Raw genomic sequence first — 22,107 nt, 5'->3', positions numbered from 1 at the left:
AATAAGAAGGAGTACCAATTAATTCATTAATTCTCTAATCTTAGTAAGCTTGCATTTCTACTCAGGAACACAATCAATCATGTTAGCAATACACTCACTCATATCAAGATGAGCCAAATGAATAATTTCTTTCAAATATCTCTTTTCAAGGTTGTCTTTCACTTCTCCATATGTTTCTGTTCTTCATCTGGCTGTTAGTTTTTTGTTGCCATGGCACTTAACATTTATACAAACAATAAAAAACAAGGAAACAGTTCCTGCCCACTTCCTGTCAACTCTTATCTGAATTTCAGGCCAAGTGGTGTATGATTGATTCCAACTTGAGGCACCTAGAGATGGTGAAATGAGATGGCCTTGAGCCATTTACTCCAGAGCATTTTGAAAGTAGAAGGCTCATTTTTTAAATACCTAGGAGAATAAAATGAGCTAAAGGTATCAAATTATTTTTCCTATTGATTCAGTCAACAGGTATTAATTGATCACCTGCCACATGTGCTAAATTAATACCTGTTGACTGAATCAATAGGAAAAATACATACACACAATATAAAATTAAACAATTAGATTCTATATCAAATTTTGAGTCTCACCTTGTAAACAGGATAATCAGTTTTTAAATAGCAGCATGAGGGACAGTGGGCATAAGAAATGGCAGCCACACTGAGGATACTGGGGGTGAAGCCTGCCGTCTCTTACAATTTGGGTACATGGCCAAGTTTTATTATTAGGTTGGTACAAAAGTAATTGTGGTTTTCGCCATTACTTTTAATTTTGCCATTATTTTTAATGGCAAAAACCACAACTACTTTTGTACCAACCTAATAATTCAGACAGCATTCTTTGAAATAGAAGACAAATCCGACAGAAACTAGATTAAACTGTAATAATCTTACTCAATAAAAAGAATCTATCCACATATAAATCGTGTTGATTACAGAATGATTTCTATCTGTTTCTTCAAGTAAATCTAGCAAAATTTCTATCTTATATGCTTAAAAAATTTAATGAACAGAAAGCAAAAGTATCCTTCTTTTTAAAATGTACTATACTTTGCTTATCACTAACCCACAAGATACATGTGACAGAAGTAAGAAATCCACTCTGCTCTTGGAACATGGTGGTTAGGAGCCAGACTTAGGTTTGATCCCCAGCTCTGTCATACGCTAGCTGGGTTATTTTGGCCAAATTGTTTAGCTTCATTGCACTTGGTTTCTTCATTTTTTAAGTGAGGATACTATTATATTGTTCCTAGTGCTATTGTAGAGAGAAAAAGAAAAAAATGAAGTCCTTAAGAATGTTATATAATAAAATGACTAAGGGCAAGGGCAAGGCATCAGCCTCCTGGGTTCAGCTTCTGGCTCTATCCCTCACCGAGTGCATACCCATTAGCATGGACTTCACATCCCTGTGTCTCAGTCTCCTCATCTGTAAAAGAAGAACACTAGTTGCATCTACTTTTTTGGGTTACTGTGAGGAGTAAAGAATAGAAATAAAGCGCTTAGCACATGGTGAGCACATACTAAATGTTAACTATTATTAGATTAATATCTGGCATATTGTAGGTACTAAATAAATGGTAGTTGATATTAACAGGCCCAGCACAGTGGCCCGTATGCCTGTAATCCCAGCACTTTGGGAGGCCAAGGCAGGATGGTTGCTGGAGTCTGGGAGTTTGAGACCAGCTCGGGCAACATAGTGAGACCCGGTGTCTTTAAAAAAAAAAAATTAACAGTAGGGGACAAAATGGGAAAGAATAGAAACCATGAGTTTTCACAGGTAGAAGGGTCTCAGGAATCATTCAGTTTTATCTTTCACTCCACAAATGAGACAACTAAGGACTAAAGCAACAGAAACTACCCTGCCCAAAGCCCCTCAGCTCTGGAGGCAGAGCCAGCACTGCAACCCAGCTCTTTACACCTCCAGTCCAATGTTCTTGGCCTGAAACCACACTGCATACTTAGTCCTCCTGCCTCTAGGGGTGATGGAATTATAATGGAAACCAGTTTTTCACGACTCTTCTCCAAAAAGGAAAAAACGAGATGGGGATTTGGGAGTTGGAACAAGGTGAGAGCAGCCACTGGCAAAGAGACAAAATTGAATACTGCTCCTCGATATTTGGGACATATATCTGGAAGGCATCAGGATTTAATTTTTGGTGAAACTGGCCAAGGGTTTATAAATTAAAAATATAACCATAGGAAATAAGAATGACTTGGGGAATTATGGACTGATCAATTACACTCTGGGATAGGGCCAGTTGATGGTGTCATTAATCAAACAAAACAGCCCAGCTTTTTGAATAAGAGAAAATTGACTGAACAACTAAAGAGATTAGTTTAGTAAGGTTTTTGGTGGAGCGGGGGCAAAGAGGCTCTCTTGGATGAGTTTCTCATTATCAGGTATTTCTTAAAATTAGTTGAGTGAGATAAAATGGTTGTGAAAATACTTTAGAGGAAGAAACTATTCAGAGTACTCAGTTCAACACTCGCATTTTACAAATGAGAAACAGAAAGGAAGAAAGCAAATCACTGGCTCAAACTGACTTGGCTAGTGTAATTTCAGGGTCTCATGGTAAGATTATAGATTAAAGTGTAAGCCTTAAACAAAGGGTAGAGATAAACAGGAGAAGTGCAATGATCTGTATCATTGCAGAAGTATCCATCATCATTCACTGAGATCTTATAAGGTGCCAGGCAACATGCTACGTTGATCCATATGCCTTTATTCCTCACAAATTAATGAGTTAGGTACTATTACTATGCCATTTAATAGATGGGAAAATAGAGGTTTAGGGAAGAATATGAATGACATTAACACCTGCCAGCACCATTACTACAGTCATCTTTATCTGAGCACATACCATGTACTAGGTAATGTACTCACTGTTTTTATATATATATATATATATATATATATATATACACACACACACATATACACACATTATATATCATAAAACATTATATGTATTTATAATGTATATTATATTGTATTTATTTATAATATATGTATATTATATGTATGTTTATATTTTTATATATTTATATATTATTTATGTATATATTATATATGTATATATGTGTATACTATTATATATGGATATATAACATACATATATTATATATGTATATATTTATATCCATATATATTATACATGTATATATTTATAATATCTGTATATTTTATTATATATTAGCTCATTTAATCTGTACAATGGTCTTATGAGGTCAATACTATAGTTAATCATCACAGATGAAAAAATGTGAAACTTAAAGTTAAATTATTAGCCCAAGGTCACCTTGGGCTGGGAAGTGGCTAAGACAGGGGATGAAGCTGGGCCTCTGCAGTTAATATCTTTAAGAATAAAAAGCACAGGAAGACAGATACCACATGATCTCACTTATACTTGGAATCTAAAAAAGCCAAACTCATAGAGGTAGAGAGTAGAATGGGGGTTACCGGAGGCTAAGGAGGAGGTAACAGGTGGGTGAAGAAAGGTGACATGTTAGTCAAAGCACACGAAATTCCAGTTAGACAGGAGGAGTATGTTCTAGTGATCTATTAGACAGCACAGCAACTATAGCTGATAATAATGTATATGTCAAAATTGTGTGAAGAGTAGATTTTAAATGTTCTCACCACAAAGAAATAAGTCAGCGAGCTGACAGTTAATTAGCCTGATTTGATCATTCCACATTGTATAGACATCATAACATCACCTCATCACCTTGTATCCCAGAAATATATATAATTATTACTTGTCAATTAAAAATAAAATAAACATTGTTTACAAAAAAGGATAATAGGAAGAAGAAGATGCAAAGAAAAATCTTTTGCAAATCTTTGACTCTTCCAGTAGTAAAGACCCGACAGGGAACTAGCTCTCTCTGTCTCAATCTCGGTCTCAACCTCTCTCTCTCTTTCTCTCTCTCGCTTGTCTCTCTCTCTCTCTCCATATATATATGTAGGTATGTGGCATCCTTGGCATTTCTGTGGCTAATGGAACACTGAATTGAGCTAGGGGAAGAATGCGGCTTACCTAGGAGAGTAATTTTTGCTCTGATTGTACTAAAGCTCATTACTATTTTAGTGCCATAATCTATCACAGGGGAAGCAACACATTCATTGCCTGGAATAACATGCTAAGTGGAACAGAAAATCAGGTAAGAAAATAGTGTGGTTAAAGCATCTGAAAGACTTAGGAACAAAGAGACTGAATGATGGGGCTAAAGAAGAATAAAAAAGAAGAAAGTTGAGAAAAAAAACCACATTGATTTCATTCTGTAGATAGACAAGCATAACAGAACAACATAAACAGTTGCCCAAGGATTATTTTTATTAAAAAAAAAATACAGGCTGGGCGTGGTGGCTCATGCCTATAATCCCAGCACTTTGGGAGGCTGAGAGAGGCAGATCACTTGAGCTCAGGAATTCGAGACCAGCCTGGCCAACATGGTGAAACCCCATCTCTATGAAAATTACAAAAATTAGTTGGGCATGGTGGCACACACCTGTACTCCCAGCTACTTGGGAGGGTGAGGCAGGAGAACTGCTTGAACCAGGGAGGTGGAGGTTGCAGTGAGCTGAGATCACACCCCCGCACTCCAGCCTGGGTGACAGAGTGAGACTCCATCTCAAAAAAAAAACAAAAAAAAAACAGACCAATGAAGGCTTCTTTCTACTCTACATGCAAGGTAGTTTTCTATTTCTATAACATATTTTTTATTCCTATAACAATATATCATCAAATGTCTGCTTAGAAATCTGTTGACAGAGCCTGGGAAATCTTGATGAATGAATAAACAGGTAGACCAAGCAGAAACAATTTCTTGTTTTCATAAAGCATTCACCCCAATGTTAATATTTCATATTGGCAAATTTAAGCAACCTAACAGTTGGACCATGTAAACTATGGCCAAAAAAAAAAAAAATTAAACTGCCAAGTAAGTATGAAACGAAATGGATATTCTTGACTGAACATATTAATATTTTGTCTTCCAACTGCTTAAATACATAAGCTCTGTGCTGACTTAACTTTTAAAAAAGTTAAACCTATGACTTTTTAAATGAATACTTTCTGATCAACCATAAGAGATGATCACTCACTCATTTATTGATTAAATAACCATTTAATAAAACATCAGGTAGCTCCAACGACCCTACAACTCAAGTTGCAACAGCGTCCTTTCAGGAATGAGTAAAGGAGCCTGTTTGGGGGGAGGATGTAAAAGTCGTTGTCGAGGTCAACATTAAGTTTAGAGCCAGATAATAGGGTAACTGCTTGATCACCCTTGCTGTGATTTTCTAGCAAAGCTCTTTGTTTTCCATTCCTGATGATCACTGCCCTTCACTTTCCACAGTAACTCTCCCCTCATACTGACAAACAGGAAAAAAACACTCAAGTCCTTTCTTACATAATGTGTTTTTTTGCAGGAGATCCAGAACTCAAAGATCCTTGATGCTTTTTATCAATTCCACTAAACGTCAAGGACAGGAAATAAAAATATTTTTCTCTTCCGACTCAAACACAATACCCCTTTGTGAAGCTGCTAAAAATCTAGAAATGGCAAATCTGCGAAAATTTTCAGGTGAGCGATAGGCATCAAAATATTTCATTTTTGCTAAAAGTATCTCTTAAGTTTTTCTTAGCATTCCAACTCATATCACACTGAATTTGAGTACGAAGAACAAAATCTGTTTTACCCTTGTATTGGCAGTGACTTTGAGGTTATACAAAGGAGTCAAAGTAGCCTGTCCTATGACACTGAAGTCCCTGTAGGCATTTGCCAGTTCAGAGCAGTTCCTTTCAGAATGGAAACAGGAAAGATGGAAAAGGGAAGAGAGATCAATGCAAAATTCTGTATCTTCATTACTTGGCAACTGGAGTTTCAATCAAGGACCCAAGAGGTAACTTAGGCAAGTTGGGGAGTCCCTGAAAGCTAAACCCATGACAGTGAATCTTGTGTGGTCCTCAGCAGCTGCCCCAGCACAGATAAATGAGGCTTTCTAGGAAGCATAAGCATCCTAATGGCAGTAAGGCTGATCCAGTGTCCAGAGGGAAACGTGGTGGCAACAGAAGACACGTGTGGTCTGGGGTAGGCTTTGATGTTGCAGCTCCACAGCAACAGAGACACATGAGAAAAGATCAAAATAGAAGAACCACCCAGCCTTGCTTGCAGAGGAGGTGGAATGGAATGGAATAACTAGGTAACTAGGTAATAGAAAACCAGGTAACTAGGTAATGGAATAACTAGGGAACCACTGGGCACCTGGAGACTTCTGGGCTCTTCTCTACTCTGAAGGCTTCTCTCTGACACATCAGAGGCCTCCCAGACTCAACTGCTCCCCTCAACAGGAGCAGAAAATAGACGACAGCTACATTTTCTTCAAGTCTTGCCAAGAAAAACCTTGCAGGGTTAAGAACACAAAAGCCTTCAAATATCTTGCTACTGAGGTTCTTTCTTATAAGTTTCAGTGTATACCCACACACAGAGAGTGAAGAAAATTCACTTTGATTCAAAGGGTTCAAGAATGTTCACAGTCTTTCGAGGAGTCACTATGTTTTTAAACTCTTTCAACAGCTCTATTTGTTCTCAAAAGAGTCATAGATTTATTTAATAGCAGTTTATCTTTCAGTTGGCCCATTACAAGCCGGAGCATAACACGTAAAGCATCCAGCATAATCACAGGTTTGGAATTGAGAAGGCTCGGTGGGGGTGGGGGAGGGGAATCTGAAATATAAAGACAAAGAGTTTGTCGTGTTATTTGCTGCAGGGAAGCATGTCCATAGGTGAAAAAGTTGAATTTCACATAAAAATATAGAAGTAAACATCTGGAGAAGAAAGATTTTCTTGGCAGGTTTGTGAATATGCCCCTAAAAATCCATCGCCCATGGAAAGAAACAACTAGGGTCTGTGGAGCAACAGGGTGAAACAATCATTCACTTAAGATACAGTAACATCTTTCCACCAAGTGATAAAAACCTATCACAAAATAAATACACACCACATGTGCTCCATAAAAGTATAACACAGAGGCGCCTTTGTTTTTTTAACAGAAACCTGGCCAAGATGTGAAGACCCAGACTGTGGCGCTATGTTTGGGACTCAGAGGTCTGACACAGGAGCTGAGACTCAGACCAAAGAATTAAGATAGTAACAACATGTTGTCAATGAATCATGCTCATAAGGTGGTCAAAATGACCATGAGGACACATTTCAGTCTATCGGACAGTATGCCAGCTTTCATTCTTGTGCTCAAAGACAAAGAAGAAAGCTTTAATTTGGTGCAATATGGGCCGAAAGTTTAGTTGTCATACATATTAAACTCAGCCTACAGTCTTACTTGAGTAAATTTCATGAAAAATCCAATTTTCTTAAATGTAAGTTATGTTAGGGAAAAAACACTGTCTCCACAGGAGCTCAGAGATGTCCCTAACAATACACTCAAACATATTTCATGTATTTTATGTTTTTATGTTTAAACTTATAAATGTAAATTAATATATTTCTATTCAAATTCATAAAATATATATGTACATTTATAATATAAATTAAATACCTTCAGCTGAGTTAGACATTCTGTGCCTTGAAGGACACCAGTTCTTTTAGGAACAAATACTCTTTATTGAGGAAGAAAGTGCTGGATCCACCAATGGAATGAACACCCACATCTCTTAGACATAGTTCCATGCGTTACTTTCTTCCCCACAAACCGCATGTTTGTGCAATTAGCTTTCATCAAATCAACATATTAGTCACCAAAAAACATGCTGATGAAAACAAAGACAGGCTAGTTGCTTATTTCTTGAAAGTGAATAGTTCCTTTGGCCATTATATAAGATAATCAGTTTTGCCAGCGTCGAAACAGATAATGCTTTAAAAATAATGTGAGGACAATGTTACAATTTTTTCAGTTCTTATTTTCAATTTATTGGCGTTGACTCATATGAGCCCTATATAGCAAGTTGTTCTCTCTTACTGTAGATACCTGCACTTACATACATATAAGACCATCCTCTGACTTCAGGAAATACTGAGGTCAGGTTCCCCGGCAGTAGGGAAGCTGCTGTGATGGGATGGATTTCTGGAAACAATTGAAATATCAACGTGGAATAAACTTTATAAATACTTATCTTAAGGGAGTGTTGGCAGAAGCAAGGAAAATGGGTCAACTTCAGGAAATAGCACAGCCTATTTAAAGGCAAAAAAATTAAGAAACAAAAGGGAGTTCAGTTGCTGGTAAATCAGTTTTCTCTTTCTAACAAGTTTATTTATATGCATTTTTTTCTTCTTCCTATAAGGAAGGTATTTTTTCCTTCCTTTAAGTTTTTACTGTTAAATTCACACATTCACATTTTTTTAGTCCTTAATTACCCTGACTGAGTAATTTGAGAGCAGAAACCTCTGGCCATCAGGAAAAAAAAAAAGAAAGAAAGAAAGAAAGAAAAACACATGTCCAAAAATTCCCTAAGCTTTTCCATATTCCTAAAAGCAAAATGTAACACTAGCAGTGTAAATAAAATCAATACATTGAGAACTCCTAAGGCTGGTTCTCAATGGAACCAGCCATTCCATTCTTGGAATGAAAACCTGAAACGGAAACGAGGAAGATGAAATGAGATTCTACCTAAAAGGACTCCAGCAGATTGAGGGCTAGTGTGAAAATCCCAGGATGTGTAATGAGGGGAGGGGAGTAAGCTCTATGGTCAGAGCTCCCATCCAGCCCAGAGTGGCCCAGCAGAAGTCAGGCAAACACAGACGCAGTCCACATCGCTGCTCTACCACAAGCATGGCTGAGTTCGGCTTTTCAGATGTCAGACCTGGGGTGGGCCCTAGGAGGGGCTCAGAAACCAGAGCGACTTTTCAAGTTGTGTCCTTTATGGTATTTGCAGGGAAAGGGCCAACAATAGCCAAGGGGCTGTTTACCAAAGTCATTCTCCAGCACCTCCCACAGAAACGCTTGTGGAAATCACTGCCAAAGCTTACATGGGAATCAAACAGAAGGAACTGAGCACAGCCATGTAAAACATGCCCCAGTCATTTCGTAAGCTCTGTTTCTTCACAGATGGCTGCTGTGGAAGAAATGACTGCTTACAGAAAACAGAGATCCAAAAATTAATCCAGCCACTGGGATGAAAGCAGGATGAAAAATGATCCTGTTCTATAATTCACATTGGTGATTTACCAGGTCTGGGCTATAAGACATCTAGCGATAAAACTGCTACTCAAAAGCAGATCTGGCAAAGGTGAGGAAACGGTGTGAAGGGCAGGTACTGTTGAAGATCTCTAGAGTCAAAAAAGGATTCACCAAATTAAAATAGAATGTTTCACAGACCAGCAAAGCCAGATGGGAGTTGGTAGCTCATACATATCCTTGTATTTCCAAGAGATGGGAGACTCCAGACTCTGAAAGGGACCAAACACAAGCTCACCTGCTGCAGCAGTACCCAGAGCTGAAAAGAGAGGATGCCAAAGGAATCCAGCCTTCCCAAATCTACACTCTCAAGGCTGGGCTTTGGGACTCTAAGGGTCTAATAAGCTATGGCTCTTATTTTATATCATTACAACAACTGCTTTGGTTCCTTCATTCTTTCACTACTTACCTGTGCTTCTTTACATTTCACAGGTTGATGATACATTACTGCTTTGGATTTCCCTTCAGTTTCATGGTTCAATCCAATGCCCACGTCTACATTTCTTTCACTGCCTTTATACTGCTGTACAGTTAGACTTCATCTGCTACTCCACACACACACAAATGTCTCCCTACTTCCTCACTCCTCATTTCCTGTTGGGAGCTAAGTTTAAAGCTTCATCCTTCTAGATCTACTCAACATTCCTTTTTAAAGGTAGAGAACAAGGAACGTAGCAGCTGTGTTCGCTGAGCCATTGAATTCACACTGCCCAGCAGCCCTTGAAAGTCAACTGCAGTGTCCATCAGGGCAAGGACTGACAGTTTGTTTCAACACTGAATATGGTTAGTACCTGGCAAGGAGCAGGAGTTCAATAACTCTTGGCAATAATTCGTCATCATTTTCCCCCTGAAATCCATTTTATTATTCTTTTTTTTTCTTTTCAGGCTAGAGTGCAGTGGTGCGATCTCAGCTCACTGTAACCTCCACCTCCCGGGTTCAAGTGATTCTCCTGCCTCAGCCTCCTGAATAGCTGGGATTACAGGTGCCCATCACCACACCCGGCTAACTTTTGTATTTTTAGTAGAGATAGAGTTTCGCCACCTTGGCCAGGCTGGTCTTGAACGCCTGACCTCAGGTGATCCACCTGCCTCAGCCTCCCAAAGTGCTAGGATTACAGGCGTAAGCCACTGCATCTGGCCCGTTTTATTCTTTTATTCTCAAATTATTCTCTCTACAGGACAAGAAAAGGTTTAAAAATCACTGAATCATGATTTTAGGGAAATATTCAACCTAAAAGGCAGGGCCAAAATCTCAAAGGGTCCCAAATTTATCCCAATAGCCAAAGTTCCTCCTCCTCCTCTTTCTCCTTCTTTTCCTACTCCTGTTTTTCTTCTTCTTCATATCTTGAACCACATGACAAGAAAAAAAAAATCTAGACTCTTTACCTATATTAATTAATTTACTCTTCATGAAAACCACATAAGGTAGTTACTATATTATGTCCATTTTTACAGACGAGGAAACAAACGATTGTGTTGCCTGCCAAAGATCAGCACACAACTGAAAAGTTGCAAATCCAGGATTTGAACTCAGGCCATCTCACTCTAGAATGTCAGCTCCTAGCTGCCCTGCATACCATGTCCTGAAGGAGAGCTCTTAAGAAGGCCAACTGAAGCCTATGGGGAACAGTATCCTGGTCATTCATTTCCCAAATTGTTATTGAGTGCCTACTATATACCAGGTGCAGGGAATACCCCCAACAGCCATGGTCACTGTTCCTGTCTAGTCAACATTCCTGTTGCTTTCCTAATTGCCATTTGTTATAGCTCCCAGAGAGTAAGCATGCTGAATCCATTAGAAAAGGAAACTCAAGAGTGAGTTCTTCTTCCATATCTTTATCCTTTAAACTTTATTATAGAAAACAATCGCCACTCCTCTCAGCATTAGTTGGGACTCCAGCAAGAACCAGCTAGGACTATGTATCAGCCTGGAATGCATAGTTACAGAACTAAATGGAAATGGGAAAATGAATACAACGGTGTTAGGAAGTCCCTCTCTGCCTGATGATTAGATTGAGGAGATGTATTGGCAGCTGTAAGGAGGGTGGCTTATTCTTGCCCCTTCTTCCCTTGGGAAGGTCTTCAAAATTGGAGGAGTTATGGCTGCCCAGTCACCTTCTAGTCACCTTACAGAGAGAGCAGGAGAGCAGAGTGGCACATACCCTCAGGCAGGATTCCTGAGTCAAAGGCTGGCTGCTGACACTTGCAGCCTCTCGGTTTTATTTGACCTTCACCTTGTGCGGAACCCACCCGCGCAGCACAGGACAAACCCCTTCTCCCGGGACTGCTGAATCAGCCACTCTGGGAGTGGCAGGAGAGAAGTTTCAGACTCCTGAGACATTTGGTCTATTCAGCACCATGAAGAAAACGGCTGTAGCTCAGTGAGAGAATCACAATCAGGAGCTGGCTGAATAAAGGTGATAAAAATAGATTTTCCGACTCCACAAAGATGAATCATTTTGCCATAGGGATTCGCCAGGCTCTGTTTCAACCTGGTTTTCAACCCAGCCTCATAAATTTGGCTAAGGAAAATTTTCTTCCCCTAGATAACCAGTGCCATGGAACGTTTAGCATTCAGACAGGTCTGACGGGATTTTATGAGACAATTGTCCAGAAATAACCCCCATTCCTTTCCCGGCCTGCAGTAAATAGTGACTTTGAAGGACAAGGACTAAGTGGGCAAGGCTGGAGATGCAGCCCTTCCCTCCAGACTCCTCCCTGCCTCCCCAATGTCTTCCTTGCTTCTTTTCCTCCTCATTTTAAGAAATGGAAGTTTTTAAAAAGCAAAGGGGGCTGTGGAGTCAGGAGCAGAATGTGACAGGGGCTCAGGTGAAGCAGCCCCACCATGAATGCAGCCACATCTCCCCCACGACACCATGTGCTGCTGGACCACATCTTAAAAATGCAGCCAAGTTGCTTCTCATTCTCAAAATTCTCAAAAATCCTTTTTATTTTGACTAAACTAATGGAGTTATGTGTCTTGTACCACATACCGGAAAATAAAAAACAATGCTTTCCTTAGGGAATTAAAAAAAAAAAAGCTTAATTAAAAGCAACAGGTGCTAACAGTTATCAAAGGACAAGATGAATCCACAGGAAAGTAATTTTCATATTATTTTCGCCATACTAATAAGTGAATAAAAAGTCACTTTTTTTTAAACCAAGTATTAAAGTCTAAATAGCTTCCTTCTTTCCATCATGGATACCCCTAAGCATGTATTTTTTTTATAATGAATTTTACTTACCCCCACACGTCCTCATGCTCCGCAATGAACTCCAGCCGACCCACTCTGGGAGATGGGAGGGGCATCTCTCCTGTGTGCTCCTCGTCAGCCCCAGCACAGCAGCCGAAATGCCCTTACATTTCCTTTCCCAAAACAGTCGTCACCACTGCCAACCCCTGCTCTGTCCACAAGCAGGCTGCAGCGGCTGAAATGCTGATGCAGTGAAAGGGAACTGGAAGACAGCTGATTGCCACACCTATTGGAGAGGGAGGCGGAGAAGCCCATTCCCTCTGAGGAAAAGGAATGGCATCTTCAGAAGTAGAGATGCCAGGATTGGAATTGTGCAGAGAGCTTTGTGTCAGCCACTAGCACACAGTAGGTTTGCAGTACTGTCAGGAAATCTGGATCTAGAAAAAGCACCCAAGTGGGACCCGAGGAACAAAGACTCACTCCAGTCCCAACTCTGGAACAAAGTTGCTGCCTGACTCCAGGCAAGTCACTGCCTTCTGGTCTCAGTTTCCTTATTTGTAAAATAACAATGTTTCAAAAAGTAAATCTCTAAGTGGCTTCTAGTTCTGGGATTCTAAGACCATCCTAATGTTCATGAGCATAATAAAAAGTAAACTACCATTTATTGAAAACATCCTGTGTACCATCCATCATATTAGGTATTTTATGTATATCATCTCATTTAATCCCACAATGCTGAGATGGGATTTATCAACCCCATCTTATAGATGAGGAAACTGGCAAACTCACTCCATGAATCCCCATGAATAAAAAGGATCATCATATCCCTTCAGTGTTTTGAATTTAAATGGAGGCATTCAATCTTTGTGCCTGAAATTGAGATGACATCTGAGAATGGAATTTCTGCACTGCTGGGAGATTAATGTGTTTACAGTCCTCTGCTGGTATAATTCTGAGGTACTAGTATTTATGGTTATGGCTGTTCATGCTACTGCAAAATCCATTTTCCACCTGTTGCTTTTTATTAAACCTCCCTAAAGGACATGAACTATTTCTTTCTGCAGATTCTAAAAGCAGGATGCTGAAATATGTGAGCAGAAGCATCGTGTGCGGAGTTACCATTTGGAATTTTCAAATGCTATAAAACACAATGTTTACAACCAATTCATCATTTATAAAAGTTTATTGGATTAATATGCCAATGGACTCACTGTTATCCTGCCATTTATTGACACAAATACATCAAGTGGTAGGCTGACATTTAATATTTATTAATAACTTCTGTATTTCCTTGCCTATTTCATAGTTTCCTTGCATTATGCTCTTTTATCTTTATTGTCATTCATCCTACTTTAAGTGAACTTTTTATTTTAGAATAGTTTTTAGATTTATAGAAAGCTACAAAGATAATATGCAGAGTTTCAGTATAACTCATGTCTTACATCTTACATTCCTATGGTACATTTACATTTATCACAGTTAAGAAATAAACACTGGTACACTACTATTAACTAAATCCATGTTTTATTTGGATTTCATTAGTTTTTCCCTAATATGCTCTTTCTGTTTTAAGATCCCATCTAGAATGCCATATAATATTTAATCATTATGTCTCCTTAACTTTTTCTGGACTTTCCTTGTTTCTCAGATGTGCCTTGCTTTTGATGGCCTTGACAGTTTTGAAGAATACTGGTCGGGTATTTTGTAGAATATCCTTCCATTTAGGTTTGTCTGATATTCTTTCCATGGCTGGGGATATAGGTTTTTGTGAGGAAAAAGTACCATTCTTTTAACACTGAGGGAAAAGAGGAAAAGTACCATTCCTATATAACATTATATCAATCATCCTATTTTTTAATGTTATGTTTAAGTTAAATCAAAAACTTAAACTGAATATAGTTAAATTTTAGAAAGGAAAAATTAGATATCAAACTACTCAGAAATCTAGTATTTTATACTGTGGACAGAGCGACAGAGAGGAATTAATTTTTGTACCATTTGAGATGAAGGTAGACCTAACATTCTAGCAGAAAGCCAGCTAATTACAAGAGAGGCGTCTAGCGAGTTCTTTTGAAATGCTTGCCAAGACAAACTTCCTACAAAAACAATCCAGAGGAAGGTACGTTTTAAGAGAAGTGCTGTTTCAGCCTAGCATGGTCTCATACTTCATACATTTGGTGGTATTTTTTTCCTGTTGTCAAACAACCAAATCCCTATAAACTTGGGTTTGGAATACATGCTAAGAATTAGTTCCACAGAAAGTTATCCTCTAGGTAAGCTATAACTATGGAAAAAAAGGAGTCAGACGTCGGCTGAAATATGTATTTCCTGCTATTATATATTTTTTGCTCACAGTTTGTAATTGAAGGTCTATTCCTAAGGGAAAAAAGTGAGGAACTGATGTAATGTCACAAATTCTGCTAAACGCTGTTCAACGAAAGATAAGGGAGAACAAGTGGTTTCTTTCTTCAAAGAATGGCATTTTTTGTTTTTTCGGGAACAGGAAAGGGAAAAAAAAATGAAGTTGGGGAAAAAAAAGCTTTACAGCACTGCTATATATAACCTTCCACCTCTGCAGAGACACAGAATAATTATGGAAACAAATTTGGAAAAATAGTTTGTGGTGGTGCAGAAAGAGGATATTAGACTTCAGCTAGCAAGTCTAGGCATTCAAAACACATGTGAATAAGAATTTAAGGGCTTAGCTGGCTAACCCACTGTTATGAGCTAAATTGTCTCCTCCTCCCTCCCCCAATTCGTATCTTGAACTCCTAACCCGTTCTAACTCAGAATGTGACTGTAGTGACTGTAAGAAGGTAATTAAGTTATATGAGGTCATCTGAGGGGGCCCTAATCCAATACGACAGTGTCCTTATAAAAAGGCAAAATATGGACACAGATACATACAGGGGAAAGACCACGTGAAGATGCAGGGAAAGGCAGCCATCTGGGAGCCAAGGAGACAGGCCTTAGAACAAACCCACTCTGCTCACACCTTGATCTCAGACTTCTAACCTACAGAATTGACAAAATAAATTTCTATTATTTAAGCCACCCAATCTGTGGTACTTTGTTATGGCCATCAGAGCAAACTAATATACTCATCTAGTACTAAGAATGAAATATCAGGGATAAGAGAGGCTGCAGGGCACAAGATTGGATGGATATGATATCTCAATGAATTGTCAATTATATGAAGATCTTTCTTTTCTTTTCTTTTCTTTTTTTTTTTTTTGTGACAGGGTCCGACTCCCATCACCCAGGCTGGAGTCCAGTGGCACATTCACAGCTCACTGCAGGCTTGACCTCCCAGGCCCAGGTGATTCTCCTACCTCAGCCTCCTAAGTAGCTGGAACTACAGGCATGCACAACCATGCCTGGTTAATTTTTTGTATTTTTAGTAAAGACAAGATTTTGCCATGTTGCCTAGGCTGGTCTTGAACTCCTGGGCTCAAGCGATCACCTGACTTAGGCTCCCAAAGTTCTGGGATTATAGGCATGAGCCACTGCACCGGTCTTTCTGTCGTGATTTTCAATTCTAAGTGCAATTGCTAATGACTTTTCCTGTAGTCTCAAACTCCTTTTTTCACTCCTTTCTCCATATCCCAGTCCCTGCCAATGTGGATCAAACACTCCAAAGACAATACTATAATTTGGAGGGGGAGGGGAACTTCATAGTGGTTATAGAAAAAAAAAAAGTCTTCATTTATACTTAAGCATAGGATTTAACTTTAAAATAATCCATCCATTAACCTAGTCCAATTTTTTGTAACTTTTTCCCTGAGTTCCAAACCAGCATTGCTAATAGTCTGCCAGACATCTGCACATGAATATCTTTTAGAGATAGCCAACTCAATATGTCCAAAAGAGAATGCATCTTTTCTTTTGGAGCTCATTTCTCATTCCCATGTTCCCATGATTCCTATTAATGGCATCAGTATCCTCCACACTGCTCAAGTCCAAAATGCAAATGTCATCTTCCTAAAATTATCTGTTGTATTTCATCAGTTCTAAGATGTACACCTTTTTTAACCTCTGAAATAAAGATGCATTTTTTTCATTGCCAGTGTCTTAGCATTGTGTCATCATTGAATTGGCAGCTTTTAAAAATGAGCTATAATTTTTAAAAATGGTGTGTGTCATCATTGATGGCATATTACATTTAGTGAAAAGTAAATCCTGTCTCCTCATCTCTAATCCCACTGCTTCTACTAAGGTTTAAGTGTCCATCCTCTCTCATTTGGACTACTTATCTCCTACTTGACTTTTATTGCTGGTATCTTGCCATAATCAGCTTTCTATACGGCCACCTCAGTTATCTGGAACACAAGATTCTCTTGTTTTCAGTGGCTTTTACTGCACACAAAATGAGTCCAAACACCCCCAGATGGCATTTCTGGTCTCAGCTTACTATTCCTGGTCCAGTTTCCAAGCATGGATTTTTTTCAGGGACTCTGCGTCCAGCTGCAGCCACTGGACCCAGTGCAAATAATGCAAATGATAGCCACTTCCAGATAAGACCCAGGTTCTTCTGACTCAGAGCCTTTCTCATTCCATGCCCTGAAGCTAGTTGTTCTTCCTCTAACTCCATGATCTTCACTATTTGTAGACGCCCTGTTCAAATCCCACCCCTTCCAAAGTTCTTAATCACAAATCAAAATTTCTTCCTTGGTCTTTCTTGCATATTATACTTCATTAACATTTCACAGTCTACCTTACATTTGACCTTTCTGCTATATTTGTCTTCTAGAAAGTAGTCTCCTAAAAGGCAGGAATTATGTCTTGAAGTGGATTTTTACTTGGAAGGCAAGAGAGAGAACACATCATCTCTATTTGGTGTATATGTGCAGAAGAAAATTAGAAAAAAGTCCTTGGATGTCATGCAAGAAAGGTTATCCAAGGAAAACTGTGTTATCTTTAAAGTCCTATAAGCACAAGGAGCCCATGTTCAGGAGAATGAGAGATCTATGCCCTGGCTGCTCAATAGACAGATACAACCATTTCATTCATCGGGACAAGCAGCTTGTGAAGAGCTCCCAGAGATCCCTTCCTCCTGGCATTCAGACCCTGTGGGACCTCCTCCCCTTGAATGTGGGCTGGGCCTAGCAACTTGCTTTTAATTAATAGAATAAGGCAGAACTGATAAAACATCACTTCAGAGATTAGGTTATAAAGGACTGTGACTTCCATCTCACTTGTTGTCTCCCTCCCTTTCTCTTTCTTTCTTTCTCTGGCCCTTCCTGCTTGCTCACTCTGATGATGCAAGCTGCAACCCTGTAAGCTGTTCTATAGAAAGACCCACATGGCAAGTAAACAAGGATGGCTTTGGCCAACAGCCTGTGAGGACCTGAATCCTGCCAATATCCACGAGTAAGCTTAGAAACGCAAGTTCTAAGCTCCCTACTCTGGCCTGGAAATGATACTGACCAACACCTTGAATGCAGCCTTGTGAGGGACCTTGAACCAGAGACCCAGCTAAGCCTTGCTCATATTCCTGACCCATGAGAACAATGAGATAATAAATGTTGTTGTTTTAAGCCACTAAGTTCTGGGGTAATTTGTTATACAGCAATTAATAACTAAAACTCTCACCAAATAAAAAAAAACCAGAAAGGACATAATAATCACAAGATGAGTGAAGGGACAAAAAATTCTTATTGTCTTCCCAAATACCCACAAAAGATGTGCAAGGGGACTAACTTATTGGTCTGATCCAAGCACATCAGTGAACAACCAAAAGCCAGCCTGCTCCAGTGGGCATCAGAACTCCCCTTCACCCGGTCCAACCTGCAGTGGAGAATGGCTCTTGCCATCTGACACACTTTTATCACTGTATTCACGATGTGGTCAAGCCTTTTGGTGTAGGTCATGAACCATCTGTTGCCCTGGTTTCTGAGTGTGATGTACAAAGTGAGAGATAAATGTTACTTTCGAATGTTATTCGAATGTTACTTTCACTCAGGAAGAGCCTTAAATACGTTTCTGAAGTGTTTGGATTTTATTCCACATTCAGTAGGGAGCCATATAAAATTATGAGAAGATGAGGGACACGAGATGATCTGTACATTTTTTACAAGCTAACTGTGAAGGCTGTTTCAACCAGCAGCACACAAGCCATATCAACACGGGAGGCAGTAAATAAACTTAGAATCCCCAAGTTCATATTCCACCTTTCAATTGAAGGCAGGTGGAATGCACCAAAGACCTCGTGTGTTTTGTTGTTTTTCCCTGCGGTGTGTAGTCTTTCATGGCTAGACCTACTAAAATGCTAACCATCACTCCTATGTTGGCTTGGCTTTGGCATCAAACTTGAGAGCAGCAAATTGAGCATTCCCTCTGTGTGTGGTGTGGGAACGCAACCGAGGTTTCTCATACTGTGCCAGGGATGAGGATAAAGGAAAGTGTGTCATTAAATTCCATTTTGGCTGAGAAACCTCACAGTGTCTATTCATTTCCCTCAGTGAATATGCCTTCTTCACACAGAACATCGCTTGGCTACCAGTTTTTACTTGTTCCCCTAAAGAAGGGGAGGACGACCCCTGGAGACTCCGGATCGTACCATGCAACTACTACAGAGAACACAGAGTAGCAGGAAAAACACATGAGGGTTTTTATTCCAAGCCCTTCCTTCTCCCCTACCCATGAAGGAGAATTCTGTCTTCCTGTCTCTGAGTCTTTGTTGTCCAGAATCAGAATCAGGGGCAAAAGGAGCCGAGTCTAGTTGGATTGATTTGCACTGGAAAGGGCTAACCATTAGTCATAGCAGACAAAAGGGTAAGAAGCAAGGAAGGCAAGAACTAGCACAGTGTGAGGCTCAAAGATTTGAGGTCACTGGGCGTACAGAGAGGTTTGGGAGAGTTGGCAAGTATAAGGTGTGTATGTGTGTGTGTGTGCGTGTGTGTGTGTGACAGAGAAAGACTGTAGAAGAGAAAGAGAGAGAGGAGGGCATTTAGGTAATTCTGCTGCATATTATGAACAAAATCACTCTGACTTTTTTTTTTAACACTCCAGTAAAGAATTCTAATGCTTTCCTATGATCACTTGTTAGGTATGGCCACATGAAGCCTGATTTGATAGTGGCCATGGTAGAAACATTACATGTAGCAGTGCCTTTTTCAAAAAGGCCACTTCCTCAACTTGGTTGAATTAATAAATTTTAAATGAGAGTCTGTTTTCTAACAACTTAGGTCTCCTTAGAGGTTGATGTCTCCAAACAAATGTTCGGAAAGTGTTGAGATTCAATTCTATATCCTAGGGTCTAATGGAGAGAGTATAACACAGTAGAAAAGGCACAGACGCAGAGTTGGGCAAACCCAGGTTCAAGTACCAACTCTGCCTCTTATTAGTTGGAAAGCTGGCGACATTTCTTTGAACTTTAGAGTAAAGATACAGCAATAACAACATCACATGTGTGTTGTAAAGATTAGGAAGGATGATCTAGCACTGCACCTGGGGCAGGGTAGGAATGTGATACGTGATGGTTATCACTGTGGTAACTTTCACCTCTAACCTCCCTCTTCCCTGCCTTGCCTGCCTCCTGGCCAAAAAAAAAAAAACTTTCTTTTTTTTTTTTTAGGCGGGGTTTCGCTCTTGTAGCCCCGGCTGGAGTGCAACGGCACAATCTCGGCTCACTGCCTGGGTTCAAGCAATTCTCCTGCCTTAGCCTCCCGAGTAGCTGGGATTACGGGCACACACCACCATGCCGGGCTAATTTTTGTATTTTTAGTAGAGACAGGGTTTCACCATGTTGGCCAGGCTAATCTCGAACTCCTGACCTCAGGTGATCTGCATGCCTTGGCCTCCCAAAGTGCTGGGATTACAGGTATGAGCCACCATGCCTGGCCAAAAAAACAACAATTTTAACTGGAGGAGAGACCAAGCCCACAGAACAGAACTTTAACCAGTTTTTTCTAAGGTAATCTATAAGATAAACCACTGGAGGGAAGGTAAAGTTCTAGAAGAGAAGACATTGATCAGGATGAGTTGAGGCATACCAGAGCTAATTCTTAGGAAGGATGTACAGGAAACCTTTTCTTGACAGCTAGACACCCAAAGCAGCGAGGACCCCAATTTATTGCATTGTTATCCTCCTAAAAAGATGAAGTCTGCATAAAGGCTTTTCACTCATACTACTCAGGTTAACAGCCTTGTATGTCTAGTTTTGTCCAAAACAATATTTTTAATCTTCTCATAATGTGGAAATCACTACAGCTCTTTCATCACTTCCCCTACTCTGATCTCACTCGATGAAATGGCAACTGTTCTGATGTCAGTTTTCATAAAATAAAGCAGATAACTTTTGAGAGCTTCCTAAAGTCTAAAGAACTTATGGAAACTTACATTTTTTTCCATGGCAGGAAGCTCTAACCATATTTGAAATCTTATCTTTAATTAGAGAAAAGTACATCCTTTTCCCCAAAATGCGTTTCTGAGTGGGTTAGGGTTACTGAATGGTAGGATCATCTGACCAGTCACATTCCTGCTTCTGCTTCTGACCTTCAGCTAGCGTCCAATTTCCATCGTTCATCAGGCTAAGAAGTGATACATGAAGTAAGGCCTTTCACAGAGCTCAGAAAGATATTTTGTAGGTATTGGCCGACAGAAAGAAAAAAAAGAGATGAACTTAAAAAATGAGTTTTTGCCTTCCTCTCTTTTTCAAAAAAGGTAAAATAATCTGTCATTAAAATGTGTCCCATCTTCAACTGGGAACAGTGGATATGTAATAACCAAGGAGAGGGGTGGCCAGGGCTCGGGATCCATCTCATCTTTTACTGTTTGTCTAACGTGGGGCAAATAACTTCCCTTTATGGACCCACATGTCCTCATCTGCAAAACAAACACATCTAAGATGTCCTTCTAAGATACATCTAAGATGTAAAATTGTCTTTTCCTCAGATCACTTTTATCCTTATAGACCCATGGAAAAATCAAACAGTATTTCATGACAACTCTAAGAAGGTTCAGCACTCAGGGGCAGAATCCGCAAATATCACCTATTTCCAATTATACTTCACATGTGCATATGTGCACACACGACGGCTGTCACAATTCAAATCTGTGCAAGAAAAGGCTTAATCCCCAAACTCCTATCATAAGCAAAGATTTCATACATTCATGGCTTTTGCACAAAACCTAAAGCTCCTGGGATGAAACAACATTTAGCATGATCTCTGATGACCACTAAATTGAGTTTCAAGATGTGGCTCGCTAGTACAATACTGATGAGCTAGCAGACTGAAGTGCAGCGTTTTTAAAAAACCTTTGGTATGCCAAGACCTAAATTTGAGGACTTTCTCTCTGGCAGCAGCAAACAGTATCACTAACACCTAAAAGAGAATGCAAGCATCTGCAGGCAGTCACCACACGGCTTCATATGTCAGCAATCGTTGCAGAAGAAATGCAGACCCGGATCCAGGGTCTTTGCATTCTTGCCAGGAAATGATTTTCAACTACTTTGTTTTAACACCTTCACCCCTGAATTCTTTGTAACCACAGCTTAACTCAGGGGCTAAAATACACCTATTCATGCCTTTGTAAATCTACATATGTTTATAATTTGAGATTGCTATGTGAAAACACACTTTTTTATTTATCTTCAAGTCAAGCAGCTGGGCCATCTTAATGGATTGGCTTCTCAACACTAGCCCATTAAGACACACGGGCATGGGTTCCAGGCATAGAAAACCCTCTGGCCACATTTCTCAGATCTCTATGGCCC

General features: G+C 39.6%; 1 protein-coding gene across 29 annotated transcripts in view; it reads right to left on the bottom strand.

The window, feature by feature from the left end:
- Positions 1-22,107, bottom strand: part of LIMCH1 (LIM and calponin homology domains 1) — a 340,384-nt gene that overhangs the window by 149,231 nt on the left and 169,046 nt on the right. Inside the window, exon 1 of one of the 29 annotated variants that reach the window (XM_063808787.1) lies at positions 12,441-12,641. The exons of 27 other annotated variants lie outside the window; for them this stretch is intronic. The gene's annotated coding sequence lies outside the window, so the exon portion shown is untranslated. Of the gene's footprint in view, positions 1-12,440; positions 12,642-22,107 lie in introns of those variants that run through there. One more of the 29 variants, XM_063808789.1, reaches the window with a different exon arrangement.

The sequence above is a fragment of the Pan troglodytes genome, chromosome 3 (assembly GCF_028858775.2).
Source record: "Pan troglodytes isolate AG18354 chromosome 3, NHGRI_mPanTro3-v2.0_pri, whole genome shotgun sequence".
NCBI lineage: Eukaryota > Metazoa > Chordata > Mammalia > Primates > Hominidae > Pan > Pan troglodytes.
Note: the sequence above shows the minus strand (reverse complement) of the source record. Positions and strands in the feature narration are given on the sequence as shown.